General features: G+C 40.9%; 1 pseudogene; it reads left to right on the top strand.

Moving 5' to 3' along the window:
• Positions 1 to 6,478: 6,478 nt before the first annotated feature.
• LOC107152353 lies at positions 6,479 to 8,452 on the top strand (annotated as a pseudogene).
• Positions 8,453 to 15,147: the final 6,695 nt, after the last annotated feature.

Here is a 15,147-nt window from a genome sequence, read left to right as displayed (position 1 = left end):
AGATACAAATGCAACCCTTTGTGAGATTGGGCCTTACTGGGCTCCAATTCTAGGATCTACCCAGGTCCAGAGCATGGTCTTACAGTCTTTCACATCTGGATCAGTGACAGCTCAGTATCAAGCAACGCTGGAGCCCTGACAACTGGAGGACCCTACATGAATTTATCAGGCTGTATTGGAAGGTCAATTTGGCCATTTACAGTGAAAAATATAACTGTTGGGAGGATAAGAAATTCTTATTTCCAAGTGTATACATTTTCTTCTTGTCTTCTTCTCCTTCTCCTTCTCCTTCTCCTTCCTCCTCCTTCTTATTCGTACCAGAGACTGAACCCAGGGGTGCCACATTCCCAGGCTTTTCCCTTTTTTCTTATTTTATTTAGAGATAGGGTCTAACTGAGTTGCTTAGCTCCTTGCTTTTGCTGAGGCTGGCTTTGAACTCGCGATCCTCTGCCTCAGCCTCCTGAGTTGCTGGGATTACAGGTGTGCACCCCTGCGTCCAGCCACATTCTCTTCTTACTAGGGGCCACATTCTCTTCTTACTAGGGAAACATACTTGAGAAATCTAGTAACAGTCAGAGGATTGTCTAATAAAGAGGGAATCAAAGTGAAGAAGAGTATTATATAGTTCTCAGAAATATTTAAATCAGACCATGACAGCCTGAGGTCACCCTTTTCCTTTAATAGCTACCAGACTCCAGCACACCTTTCTGTGAAGTACCATATATTCAGTGTTTTCATTCATTGGTTACCTCTGTGGTAGCTGTTGACTACAGGCTCTGCTCTCACGAGGCGGGTACAGGTAGTATGTCATCAATGGATGTGGCTGTGTTCACAGAACTTCACCTGGACACCATGTACACAAGGGCTGTCTGCCCGGACAGTCTGGAAACAGGCACATTCTTATTCTCCAAAACTCTTTCCTCTAACTTTCTTCATTTCAATAATTTTATATAATATGTTTAAACTCTGAGACTAGACAAAAATCCATCTGGTTTTATTTCTAAATGATAGAGTCTGGATTAGGGAAAGGAAAACATCTGAAAGCCCACAGTTAATCAGCTTCCAAATCTCCCTGTACAGAAAGATATTTGGGGATTTTTCCACAGAGGCACTGGGCATACCAATGATGAATAGCAATTCTGTGTCTTCTTTTCTCCTCCCCTTCCCTGTCTTCTTATAAGACCTCTGTATTTCTAGACATTATTATTGCATTGTCTTCACCTGGGTGACAAACAGATCTGGGATATTTTTTTGCAAGAATCTGGTGGTATCCAGCTTTCCTTTGAAAGTGTTTGCATGCTTGCAATCGCTGGGAGAAGCAGGCTGCTGGTATCAATTGTGCTGCAACTGGAGAGCTGCCCTAGCAGAGATAGATAATGCAGGCTCCATCCATAGGGAAAGCGTCCTGCCCACAGTGAACAGTGTCTGTGCTAACACTTCACAAAGTGCTTCCCAGACTCTACTTTGACATCATAAGACGACATGCATAGTTTGTGAGTAGGGATAAATTACTTTCTTTAACTCCTCAGCCTCACAGAGCCCAAAACCCATTGCAAAGCAAACGTTCAGAGAAATGGCATATAGCCAGATAATTCAGGAATGGCGATTGCACACTTTTCCTTAATCCCCAGGAGTCCCCAGTATTGATTCCACAAACCTGTTTGCCTGGGATTTTATCCTGGATTATCCAGGATGTTTTTGAAGCACTTAGTCTCTTTTAGAAATTCATGTCATATTGATCCAGAGGGTTGGCTTCTCACAGAACTCCAGCGCCATTGGGAGTTATAAAATTGAAGGAGATTCAGACCATTCATGTGCTTATTAACAAGCTCAGGTACTCTGGACAAATGGAGTTTATTCCTTTTAGAAATACACACTTTATATCTTCTATGTGTTAAGATTATTCTTAGTGGTAGAAACCTTGAATAAACAAAACAAAATCCCTGCCTTGTTTTAATGAAACTTATGCTATGTTGCCGCAGCCCGGCTGGCTGGGCAAAATAACCGGTGGGTGACGAATAACTTGTGTACTTGATACAGCAGGAGTGGAAGCCGTTTATTGCAGGACAGGAGCAGTATTTATATATTCCACACAGCTTATCTAATTAGCATAAACTAGATACATCAGTCAACCAATCAGGAATCTCTACACCTAATGGCTCGGTTTTGTTACTTCTCAAACCACTCCCTCTGACATTTTGCCAGGCACCATCCAGACTTGTTTACGAACTTTAACATTCCCCTGGCAAAATGCCAGGTGTTATTTTGACTTGTTTACAGACTCTAACACTATGTGGGATGGGAAATCACACAAAAGAAGCTGGTGATGAGCACTACGAGGAAAAATAAAGTATTCCAAAGGACACAGAGACCTCAGAGGCAGGAGAGGTTGTTATGTCAGATAGGATAGTCAGGAGCAGTGACATTTGAGCCAAATTTGATGCAGTGAAAGAAGAAACCATGTCAATACAGGGTTTGGTATACTGGGAAGAGTTTCTGGACAGAGAACAGTAAACACAACAATGCCCAAAAGGCAGGTTCGTCTCAAATGGACCCACAGGATTTTAATTTATAGAGGTGACTGAGTGACAGCCTCTGAAAGAATCCATGACTTATGGTTCCTGAGAGGAGGGGGCACACCATGTCATGCCTGGCCATATATGAAAGCACTCAGGAGGCAGAGGCAGGAACAAGGGTACAATGCCTTCTGTGAGAAAAGCAAGGCATGGCAGGGGAGATGGCTTAGGATTGCCTAGTTTGAAAGATGTCAGGGGACTTTGGGTGATAGTGGCTATCTCTGCTTGTCTAGGACCTGGCCCTGGGTGATTTGGGGCAGGGGAAATATTGGATTGGTGTGCACAAATTAGATAAGGAGATAGTTATGTGCATTAGCCAGCTTTTCATTACTGTAACAATATACCTGAGATAGTCAATTTATAAAAGACAGGTGGTTTATTTTGTCTCATAGTTTTAGAGGTTTTAGTTCATGGTCATTTGGCCCCATTGCTTTTGGGCCTGTGGCATGGCAGAACATCATGGCAGGAGTGTGTGGTATAGCAAAGTGGCTCACCTCATGGATGGATGAATGGATGGACGGGAAGAAAAAAGAAAGAAAGAGGAAGAGGAAGAGGAGTGGCCAAGGTCCAATATCCTCTTCCAGGATGCTGCTAATGTCTACTAGGACACACCTCATACTCTTGAAGTTCACTCCACCTCCCAATAGTGCCAACGTAGGGACTAAACTTTTAACACGTGGCCCTTTGGGGATATTGCAGATCCAAAGCATAGCAGCTTGCAGGGGAAATAAACAACGTAGGCCATTAGTTTGGCTCTGTGATTGGTGGATGCTTCATACCCAAATACGGAATCTGAGCAAACATGGGAAATGATCACCCAGGGTCTCGCAGTTCATGTTAAAATTCTTACTGTGTGCAAGTTGGATGCACCTTGGGAGGGACAGGAATCCTCTGCTCATCATGGACCAAGCCACCAAGCCCAGTGACTAGTATGACTGTCACACAGAGAGCACCCACACCTTGAATTCAGTATTTATTAAGATTCCTACCTCCTCCCTGATTTTTTATAATGCTCTATCCCTGTGGTAATTTATACAAATGGTTGTTTTATCTAATTCTGGTGTTATTTAACATGCTTTGCCTTTTAATTCAAATCCTATTTCCATTACTGCTCCAAGAAAAATAACAGGAGAACTTATACCAATGGACTTTCTAGAAAAAGTTGCACTTTGGCCGAGATGTCAAGGAGAGCCTATTCATTTGGCTTTGTCATTAAACTTTCATAGCAGAGATGGAAGTTTCCTGAGATTGTTGCTTACTTACGTACAAGGACACATTAAGGTCCATTTTGTAAACCTAAAAATAAGTTTTAAAAAGTTGAAGAGGCATCTCACCACCGGGCCGATGACCAGCTCTGTGTTTTTCATTCACTCGTTTTCACCACAATTGGATACCATGGCAATAACTCACATGCAAGTAACCGAAACAGCAAAAACTAATGTTTGCATTTTACAAAGTAAAAATCCTGCTTTCCACTTGATGCATTCTAGCTATTTAAATCTGTGAAGAGCCGAAATGGCAAAATAAGCAACATTTTCCAGGAGCTGCCTCAGTTCAGATGACAAGGAAATAAGTGTCAGTCGTAGACTCAGTCACAGAAAGCCCAGCATTTCATTCACTCAGCAAATCTTTCCTGGACCTTAACTGTGAACCTGGCCTGCACAGAACACAGTGCCGAGTGAAACAAACTGGGTCCCTTCTCTCAAGACACTCAAGTCCAGTGGGGGAGACTGATGTTTTTAAACATGAAACAAAACACTAAACTGCCTATGTAATTCCAAACTGTGGTAAGTGCCCTAAAGGAAAAGCAAGAAGAAGGGAATACAATTTAAACCACACAGGCACAGGTGTCTAGGAGGCCTTTCTGGACTCATTATTGGAACTGGGGCTTAGAGGATGAATAGGAATTTCCAGTTATCTATTGCTGCATAGTTAACCTTTCTAAACTTAGTGGCACAAGACAACACCATTTTATTATGCTAAAAAATTCCGTAGGTCAGGAATTCAAACAGGGCATGGTGGGAATGTCCTATCTCTGCTCTACAAGGTTGAGGGTCTCATCCAGGACTTGAATGTCAGGATAACTCCAACAGCTGGGGGGTCACATGTCTGGTGCCACAGGGGACTGAATAGTGACTCCAAAAAATATGTCCAAGTCCAAAACCCTGATACCTATGAATATGAAATCTTTATTTGGAAAAAGGGTCTTTGCAGATGTAATCAAGATAAGGTTTTTGAAATGAGGTTATCCTGGAAAGATATTGGGCCCTAAAACCAATAACTGGTATCCTCATAAGAGGAAAGAGAGGGAGCTGCAGATAGAGGAGAAACATGAGGTAGATGGAATATGAGGCCAGAGATTGAAACTGAAGTCCATAATCCAAACATAGGAGAGAAAAAACTCTTCCTATACCCTCTTAGGTTCAGGGGCTGAGGCCTGCAAATCAAACTGATAAAAAGATAAATTGATGAAAGAAAAAAATAGAGTTTATATAAGGAGGACACTTACAGAAGATAAAGCTTATTTTTTAAAGGCTTTTTTAGGTGGACCAGTGCCATATTCTTCAGTGATGATTGTTGTTTCCCTTGGGAGGGGGCAGGGGCCCCTTCACAAAGGGACATTCATAGGCTGCCTTTAGTCAGAAAGGGGGAGGTAGAGATCTTTTCCTACATTTGCTGTTTCTCTATTGCCTTCAGCTCAAACTTATGCCAAGGTGGCATGTTTAGGGTGGCACATTCTGATCCACTTCACAAGGAAGGTCAAGGATTGCCAGCAACCATCTGGAGACAGAGAGATAGGAAAGAGATTCTCCTTCAGAGACTCCAGAAGAAAACAACCCTCTCAACACTTCCATTGCAGATTTCTGGCCTCCAGAATGCAGGAGATCATTTCCCTTATTTAAAGCCATCAAGTTGTGGTGATATCTTGTGGAGGCAACTACATGTGGGTTCGCTTTGGGCATCAGCATCACACAACATGGTGGCTGGGTTGAATACAGCGTCCCAAGAGCAAGTGTCCCAAGGGCACAGCCTTCCAGAGACCAAGGCAGGAGCTGCATGACTTTCTGGCACCCAGCCTTGGAAATTTTGTAATGCCATTGCCACCATTGTCACAAGTCCACCCAGATCCAAGAGAGGAAGATAAAGATCCCATCTCTCAGAGGCATGTCCAAGAATTTATGGCACATGCTACAACCACCTCAAGGAGTAGGCCATTTAGAGTAGGGAGTAGAGCACAACCACATGTGGCCACCTAAATTAATTAAAGTGGAATGAAATAAAAATTCATTGCTTAGTCACACTAGCCACATTTCAAGTACTCATGAGTACATGGCTCAGGGCTGCCATATTATCCAGAATGGATATAGAACATTTCTACTGTGACAGAAGTTTCTGTTGGACAGGGCTGCCCTAGATAGGGGGGACACAGGGCCAAAGGCCCTGAGTTGGCAAATAAATTGGCTCATAAAAGGAACAGAAAAGCCTGGCTTTAAGGGTAGTTTTGATGACTGACTTTTGCTGCTGTATGCTCAGTGCCTAGCACATAGTAGGCCCTCACAGGTGTTTGTGAGATGAGAGAATGCATGCAGGAGGCTGCAGTACATCAAGAGCACCTATGTGAGAAAGGGTAGCTTAATAGGAAACTGGATCTCCTCCTGGTGAGCAGCCAGGAGTTACCTTTGTCCTCACCCGAGAGACAAGGAGGACACCGGTGAGGGCTGGCCCTCAGGTGGCTGCTGTCTCTGGGAACTGGGTGCCAGCGCTAAAGGGCCTCCAGTGGACAGCGATCCTCTTCCCAGGCACCCTCAGCCCACTCTGTCAGGGAGGGCAGAAGATCCCAATGAAGAAGAGAAAATCCTCTGGGGTGGCAGTGGCTGTAGCGGAAGACAGAGGCCTCAAAAGTGTACAATCTCCAGCTATTGTGGATCCCAGCCCCCTGCTGACTGAAAAGAGGAGGGACACATTTTTCAAGCAAGAAGTGCCTGGCTTGGTTTTATGAGTATGCAGGTTCAGATGAAGTTGTAGGGCCAGAAGGAATGGAAAAATTTTGTGAAGACATTGATGTGGAACCTGAAAATATTACCATATTAGTTTTAGCGAAGGAATTGGAGGCTGAAAGCATGGGATTTTTTTTTTTTTAACCAAGCATGAATGGTTAAAAGGAATGAGTTCATTACAGTGTGACTGCACAGAAAGTTACAGAACAAATTTGATTTTTTGCGCTCACAGCTGAATGATATTTCATCACTTAAGAATACATATATCCCATTTATTGATTCTTGATTTTACTTCTTGAGCTTTAGAAGTCTTGTTAAGGAAGCCAGATCCTAGGCGACATGGTAAAGATTTGGGCCTACTTTTTCTTCTGTTAGGTGCAGGGTCTCTGTTCTAGTGTCTAAGTCTTTGATCCACATTGAGTTGATTTTAATGCAGGGTGAAAGACAGGGGTTTTATTTCATTTTGTTATCTATGGATTTCCAGTTTTGCCAGTCCTGTTTGTTGAATAGGCTATCTTTTTTCAAATTAAAAATATTCCTCTTAACAAAGGAAACAATCAATAATGTGAGGGAGTGAGCCTACAGATTAGGAGAAAATCTTTACCACATGCACCTCCAATAAAGCATTAATTGCTAGGATATATAAAGAACTCAGAAAAAACTTAACACCAAAAAAACAAATAACCCAATTAATAAATGGGCTAAGGAACTGAACAGACACTTCACAGAAGAACCGATCAACAAATATATGAAAAAATGTTTAACATCTCTAGCAATTAGAGAAATGTAAATCAAAATTACCCTTAGATTTCATCTCACTCCAGTCAGAATGGCAATCATCAAGAATACAAGCAAATAAATGTAAGTGAGGATGTGGGGGGAAAAGGCACACTCATACATTGTTGGTGAGACTGCAAATTGGTGCAACCACTATGGAAAGCAGTATGGAAATTCCTCAGAAAACTTGGAATGGAACCATCATTTGACCCAGCTATCCCACTCCTTGGTTTATACCCAAAGGACTTAAAATCAGCATACTACAGTGACACAGCCATACCAATGTTTATAGCAGCTCAATTCACAATAGCTAAACTATGGAACCAACCTAGGTGTCTTTCAATAGAGGAATGGGTAAAGAAAATGTGGTATATATATTCAATGGGATATTACTCAACTTTAAAGAAGAATGAAATTATGGCATTTGCCAATAAATGGATGAAGTTGGAGAATATCATGCTAAGTGAAATAAGCCAAAAAACCAAAGGCTGAATGTTTTCTCTAATAAGTGGATGCTAATTCACAATAAGGGTGGGGGGGCACTAGAGAATAGAGTTACCTTAGATTAGGTAGAGGGAAATGAGAGGAGGAGAGGGGAGGACATGTGGGGATAGGAAGGATAGTAGAATGAAACAGAAATTATTGCTTTATGTATATATGTGTGACTGCATGACCAATATGATTCTACAACATATACACTCAGAAAAATGAGAATTTATATCCTATCTATGTATGATATATCAAAGTACATAAATGCATTGTCATGTATAACCAATTAAAACAAATTAAAAAATTTTTAAAAAGAAAAGGATAATAATAAAAAAGAATATATATACAGATATGTCTTTGATTTTGCAAGGGATAAAAATCAGAGAAGACTTGATATTGATACTGCTAAATCTATATTAATCCTTCTGCTTGGGAGGACATGGCCACATTTTTCAATATTTTACCAGTACCTGGACAATCAAAGTATCTGTTGTGAACAAAGATCAGTGATACAATGTATTAGAATTCAGCAGAACAATTCATGCCCATCTTAGTGTTTGGCCCATTCTTGATGAATTTGTGGAGTGGCAAACAGTCCATCAAACATCATAGCAAGAACTATTGTGAAGAAAATGCAAACTTTTTGATTCCCTCATGTATACAAAGTAATGAGATGTGGGGAAAAAATCCAAAGGGTACATTTTCATTCATATAAAAGACTTCTGTAGTACTCCACCCCCCCTACCCCCACTTTTTTTTAAAGGAAGTTTCCTTATTACATGGGAAAGACATTGTGCCACACCTCTTCTGAGACTGAATATAGACATTTTTGTTTCAAGTTTTTTTATACCTTTATTTTGCTTATTTACTAATTTTTATGTGGTGCTGAGGGTTGAACCCAGTGCCTCACACACGCTAGGCAAGAGCTTTACCATCAAGCCATAACCCCAGCCCATCAAGTTATGTTTTTAACATTATTATTTCAGAACAATAAAGATTCAGATTTGTGAGGGGAAGAAAAAAAAGATGAAACTGGACAGGGAGGCAGGGGTCAGATCACACAGGGTCTTTCTGACTATTTTAAGGATGACACTAAAACAGAACATGTCTAAGGCATTGCTTTATGTTTCAAATGTTTATGAGAGGCGTAAGAAGAAAATAACTTTATTGCGGTTAGTAAGCATATTTGTTAGTAAAAGATTCTGCTGCAAGAGACTGAAATCCCAAAATAGCCACGGCTCCACTGAGTTAGAAATTATTTTTCCCTCAAGCTAATATATGTAGGCTGGTATGACAACTCTAAATTCATCAGGCATTCAGGCTGTTGGTTGGGACTTCTGCTTCATTTTCCAAGATACCTTCTTTGGTCCAGCTATTCCATCTGCTTTCCAGTTGGGAGAAAGGAGAAAAGGGGAAAAAGAGAGCTGTTACCCTTCATGTGATGGAGGATCTCATCTAAGTTCTTAACTTCATTACATTTGCAAAGACCAGAGGTTAGGACTAGGATGTCCCTCATTCTAAGGTCATTTCTCAGAAAGTTGCACATAAAACTTCTACTACATCTTGTTGGCCAGTGCTTTATCACATGAGTACACCTACCTTGCAAGAAAGACAGAGTCATAATCTTTATCCTGGGAAGAGTAGGTTCAGCTTAAGAGGAGAGTGCTAGTACTGTGGAAGGAGAAGCCATAGCTGTGAGGGGCCACAGCCATCAGCCCCTGGCACAGTTATTTGTTTATTTGCATTTCCTGTTCTTTCAGGAATCAGATCAAGAAGCAGCAAATGGGACTCTGTGCATGGAGAGTGGGAGTACTCAAATTTTATCTCACACCAGAGGAGATCAAGCTCCACATTCTAAGCCCCCATCTCCAGTTTCTCACAACATTTACCATCTGGTGCCATCAATTTCTAGTCTACCTGATAGAAGGCTGTGCACTGGGTTACTAGCAGGAAGCAAGTTTACAGAAGCAGAGCATGATAAGGGGAAGAACTGGCTCTTCTCACAGGGCCTGAGATAAATCTCTAGCCTTGGGCTTCAACAGGGGTGTTTACACTTCAAAAGGAGAGTAGTTAGATTCCTAGAATTAGTATTTACAATCCAAAACGTAGGGGCCTCTGGGGTTTATTAGGTTTCCTGGAGGGAAAATAAAATGGGGGGAGGGGGAGAAACACCCCTACCCTAGACCTTTGCCATCCATCACACTCCTAGACCTGGAGGAGAAGGTGCTGGCACTTACGCCTCGCCTTGCTCAATCCCCAGCACCTTGCGTGGTGCCTAGCATGTGACAACTCTTCAATGACAGGGTGCTGAATGACACACTTGCACATTTTCAAGGTTGTTTTTGAATCCAACATCTATTTCACACTTATTTCCTAGAAGCCAGACCTTACCTCCACCCCTCCTTCTATTGGAAGCACTGTACAATTTTCTCCAAGATTTACTCTGAAAACCTGGTGCGGCTCTTTGCTGATAACAGCAAATGTGTGGGGGTTCCGGTCTGAGCTCCCAGGAATTTTTACCTCTCCCTTTCACTCACACCACGCCTTCAGCCATCTGTCAACTTCAGCTTAAGTGTTCCTATCTGACCCCCCCCTCCCCAGATGTGGGTTTCCCATTCTACTCCTGGGAAGTGGTGATTCTCTGTATTTGCCTGTTGTTTTTTTGTTTTGTTTTTTCCAGTTTTCACAGTGGCAGTTTGTCCTGTGACTTCAATTTTCAGAGCTGTCAATTTCCAGTTTGCTCAACTTTTCTTGTTTGGAAGACAAATTAGGAAAGGGGTGGGTGGGCAGGGGGAATACAGAAAGAGAGAGAGAAAAAGTGAGGGACAGTGGGGAAAGGCAGGGTAAAGCAAAGAAACAAAGAGGGTTGGGAGCCAGGACTTCCACTTCCCCATGGCCACGCTACACCTTCCACTTGGCCAGGGATTCAGCCAACTGGCAGCCAAGTTCCTGTTTCTGCCTGCAACATGGCAGTTTTCAGCTCTGATTGTTCATTAGAATCCCCAGGGGAGCTGCTACAACTCCTTGTACCCAGGTCTACCTTAATTAAAGCACCCTAGGGGATCTAATGTGTAGCTGGTGCAGAGAATCACCATCTCATTTTTCTAATTCACTGGCACCTTCTCTAAGCTTATTAGAAAAGCAGCTTAGGCCCTTCCCAGATCTGCTCAATCAGAATCTGAAGTTTAACAACATCCACAGCTGACTTCTGTGCACATGAAGGATTGGAAGCATTGACCAGATGGTCTTCCTATACCTCCAATTGCAGTTGTCCCCATGAAGCAGATGGCTCCCAAGGAAGTGCTATGTGAGCCAGCATCCTGTTGACTATAAGATGTCAATCAGTCAAAAGTGCCCCCAGGCCTGCAAAGCTGGGGTCCACTGTGATCTCCCACGGTAATGTGTCTCCCATGGAGAGAATTAGATCTAACCCAGAAAGGGTCTTGAAACACCAGTACTGGGATCATGAGCTTCAAAGTTCACAATAGAGTCAAAAATGCTATACTTGAACCACCACCAAGAGTGGCAGTTTGAAGCAGGCAAACAAGAATTAAAGCAAGAGGTCAAGTGGAATGAATATCAGGGTTAAGGAAGTGGAAGGAAAACAGGAGATCTAGCCAGGTTGGGAGAAAGAAGAGCACGACAGTGAGGCCTAGTGGACTTGGACAGGAATGTCTCAGGCAGAGAGAAGTACAACAGGTGGTCCTAAATACTGACTTCCCCAGAGTCACATGGATACAGTCCCTCAACCCTGGCTTACCATGTACCTCTGTAAGTTCTGGTTGCTTTCTTCCCTACAGATCTCAGTACTTTGTTGCTAAGGATAGGATGTTTTTGACCCTCTTTCCCACCTCCACCAAATGACCTCATTCTATTTCCGGCTCTGCTACTTACTATCTGGTGACCTTGGGCAAATTGGCTGAGCTCCTTGGGAAACTTCCTCATCTACAAAATAAGGATGGGGTTATCACCTCACAAGGGTGAATGCAGAAAGCATGTGAAACAGAGTGTAATGTCTGACACAGGTGTATTCATGTAGTATACACACACACACACACACACACATATATATATTCACACTATATATATTCATATAAATATACATATATATGTTGTTTAATGTAATATGTATATCATATAACATAAAGAGCTAGGGCCCAATTTGTCTGACTTTTAAATTGAGGGATGTTTTCCCTTCTAAGTGACAAAAGCTAAATGAGAGTAAGAACATTTAAAAAATAAAATAAAGCAAAACAATGTATTTTTGGATGCTGGTGCCAGGCATCACAGCATGTGACTAATCCTGGCTATGCAGGAGGCTGAGGCAGAAAGATCACAAGTTGGAGGCTAGCTTGGGCAACATAGCGAGACCCCATTTTAAAACAAAACAAAATAAAGCAAAACAAATAAAAAACAACTGTGAACACAAAAAACATATCTGATGTACATTTGATCCACGTTTTGAAGCTGGACACACTGATATTAAAGTATTGTCATTTTTGTTAGGTATGATGATCTCATAGTGGTTATAATTCAGACTCCACCCTCTAGGTGATTCTGATACAGACTAAAGTTTGAAGGCCACTGTCCTAGGAAGTTCTATGTGAGCCAGCATCCTGTTGACTACATTGCATAAGTCAGGTATCAGGTTCAGCTGTAATAGAAACCTGCGATAAAAGTAGCTTAAAGTACATATCAAATTTTTTCTTCCATCACAAAGACTGGAGGTAGATAGTCTTGGATGGTTCAAAAGTCATATTTTTACTGTATCCCTGCCATAAAACTTCCATGCTTATGATTTTTAAATGACAGCTGCAATATCAGCTATTACAAATGTTCCAGGCATCAGGGAAAAGTCAAGGAGGTAAGGGAAAGCAAACCAGGTAAGCCACCTTCCATAGGCCTGCTCAGATGCCCAGTGACCTGCTTAAAACTCCTCTGCCACCCTTAGATGAAAAGGAGCTGGAATCTAACACTTGGTCATATCGTTGCTCAGAATAAAACTGGGAAGCTAGGAAGAATGGATACTAGAAGGATCTAGCAGCCTCTAGATTCTTCCTGGAATGAAGTCAATCATTAAAGTTAAACCTTGAAGAACATTATTCCAAAATAGCTCTTTATTAGCCAGGCATTAAAAATACTATCTTTGGTCTACTAGGTGAAAGTCTATATCCTTGCTTTAGGCAAAGGTCTTTGCTTACTTTGAGGTTCAGAATGGCTATTTATCAGAATAAATAAACACAAATTGTTTCACATAAGTAGAAGCTGTGGTTGATATACATCAACCAAGTATCCTATAGAGTTCTTAGAGAAGGTGATTTGTAATATATATGAAAATCAATAAATAAAAAGAAACATTTTCCTTGGGATTGTAGGAGATGCTGTCTGTTTAAAGCTGTTTATACCATTGTTATTTATGACAGCAAACAAACAAACAAATTACATAGTTTATAATCCTTTCCTACAATAAAGATAAGGCTGAGTGAATTATGGGATGATCATTACAGAGCCATAAAGAGCATGCAGAAACTTAGAAACGTGATTGCAAATACATTGGCAGTGGAAAGAGAGATCAAACGTGTATGTGTACATGCATAAGATTAGAACATTCAGAGAACTGTAATGGGTTTTATCAGCATGCTAGAATTGTACACTGTTTCTGCTTAATTTCCTTTATTATTCTATAGGAAGTAACAGCAATAACAGTAAAATAAGTTTACATAGGCTAACAACCATAATTTTTCCTCAGATTCTTTTCTGGCTTTTTGTCTTTTGCATGATTTAATCTCAGATGCCCCCAGAAGGAAGATTATGGTGCTCTACCAGAAAACCATAGTTGAGGTCAGGCAAATGGTTTTCCTGTGGGGTTCACATGCCAACGTCAGTTACCACTCTGATCATGTCTCTGAAGGAACACTTAAGCTGTTATTTATTTATTTTTGGTACTGGGGATTGAACTCAGGGGCACTTGAACACTGAGTCACATTTCCAGCTCTATTTCATATTTTATTTAGAGACAGGGCCTCACTGAGTTGATTAGTACCTCACTGTTGCTAAGGCTGGCTTTGAATTTGTTATCCTCCTTCCTCAGTCTCTGGAGCAACTGGGATTACAGGTGTAAGCCACCGTGCCTGGCAAGCTGTTATTTATTAACATAGGAATATCTTGCCAGTAGTGGGAACAAATTTACAATCCTCTTTTCATTTTCTCTTGCCAGGGATTCCTCATAATCAGTGTTATGAAACTATAAGCCAGTTGTCCTAAGTTAGATGTAGATTTTCAGACAGCAAAGAGAACAAAAATTACAGAATTTCCTATGTAGGAATTAAATCTATTGGTCTTTAATGTGTTGCTGTGTACCCACCCCACCTCCATCACAACCACCAAAAGAAGGTCAAATGCTTCCTGAAATTATGTGAATTTGCATGATTGTTCAACTTGGCAAGAGCTAGAATTAATTTTAGGCTGAGTAAATGTTAATTTTTATTATGTTGAAGACTCCTAAAATAGTCTTAACCTTGAGATGGACTGATTTGTGAGTATGGCACCCACACTCCTTGCATTTGTGTCCCAGGTAGGTGGGTGACTATTATGGCTTTAGGAAGGATATTTCCCCACCAGCCAAGCTGGGGATACTGAGGACACTGAGGACACTGACACAGGTGTATCCATGTTGTACATGTATATATACAATATATATTCCCATAAATATATATGTGCTTATTATAATCAAGGCAGGAATCCTTTCAAGACAGAAAGTCTTGATTTGCCAGGGATTAAAGGTGCAGAAATAATGTTCAATCTATTCTACTGAGAATTAACTTCTGTAAAGTAATAGAGCAAATAAGAATATCTACCTACATGGTTAATCTTAGAGGAGAAATCAATCTGCAGAAGAATGAAGACAGGTTAACCTTGGAAGATTCTTGGAGACTTTGCCAAATTAAACAACTTAAGTTCCTGTACCTATATTCTGTGTGTAATATACATGTTGAATTTCTTTTATGCTATAGTATAACAAGCTCTACTCTTCAAATATTGGGTAAGTGCCATAAACTGAAAGAATTTGTGGGGAACCAGTATAACCAGTGAAGGGAAAGCACATAAATTCCAGGCATTTGTTTGACAATACCAGAAAATTAATATCCACTCCAGAATAATACAAAAATGAAACACCAATCAATTTAAAACTTATACAATGGGAAATTTATTTCTAAAATGGCAAACAACAACAACAAAGGAAATTTAGAGACCAATTTATAAAAAAAAATTTAAAAATCAAAACTCTTATTTCATCATACACACAC

Source organism: Marmota marmota, unplaced genomic scaffold (assembly GCF_001458135.2).
Source record: "Marmota marmota marmota unplaced genomic scaffold, marMar, whole genome shotgun sequence".
NCBI lineage: Eukaryota > Metazoa > Chordata > Mammalia > Rodentia > Sciuridae > Marmota > Marmota marmota.
Note: the sequence above shows the minus strand (reverse complement) of the source record. Positions and strands in the feature narration are given on the sequence as shown.